Source organism: Phyllostomus discolor, chromosome 3, assembly GCF_004126475.2.
Source record: "Phyllostomus discolor isolate MPI-MPIP mPhyDis1 chromosome 3, mPhyDis1.pri.v3, whole genome shotgun sequence".
NCBI classification, from domain to species: domain Eukaryota; kingdom Metazoa; phylum Chordata; class Mammalia; order Chiroptera; family Phyllostomidae; genus Phyllostomus; species Phyllostomus discolor.
This window is the reverse complement of record NC_040905.2, coordinates 105,691,003-105,694,435: the sequence shown is the minus strand read 5'-3', so window position 1 is coordinate 105,694,435 and position 3,433 is coordinate 105,691,003. Positions and strand designations below refer to the sequence as shown.

The 3,433-nt window shown below is 38.7% G+C and overlaps 2 pseudogenes; one reads left to right on the top strand and one right to left on the bottom strand.

Moving 5' to 3' along the window:
* Positions 1 to 823: 823 nt before the first annotated feature.
* Positions 824 to 974, top strand: LOC114513376 (annotated as a pseudogene).
* Positions 975 to 1,335: 361 nt separating this feature from the next.
* Positions 1,336 to 1,918, bottom strand: LOC114502264 (annotated as a pseudogene).
* Positions 1,919 to 3,433: the final 1,515 nt, after the last annotated feature.

Genomic DNA, 3,433 nt, shown 5'->3' with positions numbered 1-3,433 from the left:
AAAAGAAGTTAAGTACCCAATACCCATAGTCGACAAAATGTCCCACTGACCAACCTTGATTTAAATTCATCCTTTACACAGAGGAAGGAAAAAAGAGATAATGTCAGCTTTCTAAGGATCCTCATGTTTTATCTGTCTAAAAACAGAGAAGTGAACAAAATTCAAGCAACTGCCAAAACAAAATTGATGTAGGTGAGTGTGTTACCAGAAAGTTAAGCATGCCAAAAGGTGTTTCATGCAAATTAAAGCATAAAATCAAGGTACCACAAAATCACATCACCAACTAGCTGGCTAATGTTATATGAGCCTTATCTTAAAGTTAAGTGGAATGCTACTGCGCTATAGAGCATCAGTAAGTTAAAAATTAGAGTGCACAAATACAAATCAGTGGCAATTTCTATAGGGAGCAAAATATCTGCAATCAGCTGTAATGTTTTCCCAAAACTGATTAAATCACTGGATTGAATGATTTGCATATTTTTAAAAAGATCAACCTCTAAAATTCCTTTTTATGGTAATAACGAGACATGAATTTTCTTTTTTATGGTAATGAGCTACATAAGTAAATAAGAAAGAAAACAATAGTTGGTAAATATCTGTGAAGCTCACCCCACATTTCACTTGTAAAAATATTTAGAAAAAAACGTTTAAAATGCTCCCCATTATCCTATTAAAAACAAACAAACCAAACAAGCTCAACATAATCAAACAACCAAGCAACATCAAAACCACATTACACAGAGGGATTATCATGCTTTTATCTGGTTGAACTCTCACATCTAGTTTAACTGGGAGACATTTCAACTTTAAAAACTGATAAGTGACATTTACCTGGCGGGGAGATACCATGATCACTATGGTGGTTTTCCCAGGGTGAGGCTTACCCACTGCACTCTGGATGTGCTGAGCCCTGCAATTTCCCACTCAACTACATGATTTGTGATAGTGGAGGACTGCACTCACGCTCTCCCGATCATAAATTAATTAATTAATTAATTAATTAATTAATTCTGGTAAGTGAAGGTGTAACTTTAATGGGTACTTTTAAATTTGGATTTAACTTTGAGTTGAGTATTATAACAGGGTATACTTATTACGCTAAAGTGTAGCACATCTTTCTATGAAAAAAAAATGTAAGATCCTTCACCCATCTCTTTAAGTTAAAGGTGTGACATCAGGAAGGGTGTCAACTGGCTAGGCAGTTTCACAGTGCACACATATATTATGAAGTGAGTTCTTAACAAAGCTGATGGTTAGTTAATTTACAGAGTTCCTTTCTTCACCTCTTTTTTGGTGAATTAACTGTTTGAGGTAGAGTGATGGCACATCCCAAATTCAGCCCACCATGTTGTTACTTCGCTTTCTTTCCAGATGGTTCAATATCTGAAATACACATGTCAAAATTTCATCCACATTCATCATTCTACCAACATTATCAAGTTAGCCACAATAATTTGGGGCTGAAAATATGGTTGCCTATTGTCATTTAGCAAAAAATTCATATCTACTTTCCACCACCTGATCTCTACAAATCAAGTCTAAATCATGATGATTCAGATTTCCTTACTGCTTATATCAGCGAGGAAACACCACAATTGTTTTCTCCCCAGCCTTGCAGGTCCTTCTCTGGGTCCAACCACAGCAAATCACAGAGACAACTTGTATCAGGGACATCAGTGGGTCTCACAGTTCTTCAAACCTGCTTCATGGATTGCAGGTCTGCTGGCAGTCCTCCATGATAACACATCTTCTCATCAATGGCAGCTACAGGCAGACAGTTGAAACAAACGGTGAAGGCCTTCCATAATTTAATATCAAACCTTTGCTTGCATTCATCATAGAATCCATAAATGCGACTGATGCTACCACACTCATGGTTTCCTCTTAAGAGAAAGAAGTTCTCTGGATATTTGATTTTTTAAGTCAATGGCAAACAAATGGTTTCCAAACACTGGTTTCTTCTGTCCACAAAATCTCCTAAGAAAAGACAGTTGGGCCCTGGCCAGGTGGCTCAGCTGGTTGGAGCATCATCCCATGCACAGAAATGTTGCAGGTTCATTCTCAGTCAGTGCACATACCTAGGTTGCAGGTCCAGTCTCCGGTCGGGGTGCATATGGGAGGCAACCAATTGATGCTTCTTTCTCACGTTGATCTCTCTCTCTCTCTCTCTCTCTCTCTCTCTCTCTCTCTCTCAGCAATGAAAAAAATGTCCTCAGGTGAGGATTTTTTAAAAAATAGTAGCTTCTGGGGAAACCTCTATATTCAAATATTCATAGTAAATCTGTATACTGTCCATGAATATCTTCACACATTCTCAGTGGTGCTTTCAATTCCAAGAGAATAAGGCCTCAGCTTCTTCATCACTAAAATGGGAATGATAACAGTACCTAGGTCATGGGATTGTCAGGAAGCTTAACTGTCAAACAATGTGCCACATAGGAGGCTAGATGAGAGACAACTGGGAAGATTTAGATCAAGGATTATAATTCCATCTGGGCAGAGATGAAAGAAGGTGGGAAGATGAGAAACTCCAGAAATGTGTTGACCATATAGTTAAATGACCTGGGGGATGGGGAGGATATGGTACAGGAGGAAGGTGGATTCCAGGTCATTGACCTGGTGACTCAGATGAAGGGATTATCATTTGCTGACTCAGGGAACAAAGAGGGAGGAGAAGGTTTTTAGTTCAGAGCCACTGGGCTTCTTTTGAGCATGTATGGAAGAATGAGATGTCATATCATAATTATATAGCTTTATTTCCAGGTTAGAAGTGCTTTTATTTAGTCCAAGTGTGCCATAAATAGTTCTAGAAGGAACTATGGCAACTACAGTGACTATCTCAAATACTAAAGATTATGCCGAACTTTTATAGTCTGAGGAACAAAGGACTTTATTCAGGGAAGGAGAGGATGACTAGGAAAACATTCTAGTAAATTTCATACCTCTTGAAGTCATTTATATATTAGAAGTAATAGACTCCTAATTCTAGTACTCTGGAGGATTGGATACTCTGATACTCAGCTCACTGAAACAACTAAAATGCTGGATAAAATACTTGAATGTATCTTTTAAACACTTTGGTGATCTAGTACAAAGATAAGGGATCAACAGAGTTCCTAGAAACATGAAGTCAGGGATGCTGAGTGGTGAGCACCCACCAAAGCTGGTTTTCTTCCTGGGGGTTTCTTTCAAACTCCAGAGAATTTGGGCTTCTCCTTTAAAGGCGGCAGAGGGTATAAGGGCAGAATGCAATTCCAGGGCACACCCCAGGTAAGAGTTTAACAATCGGTCCCTCATAGAGCTAGACCCTGAAGAACTATACCCTCTTTGCAAGAATGAGTGATATGTAACTCCCACTTCCCAGGGAGACGAGACAGCTTATGAAATTTGTTCTTCTCAATCTCAGGGCTGAGTGTCAGGGGAGAAAAAAAAA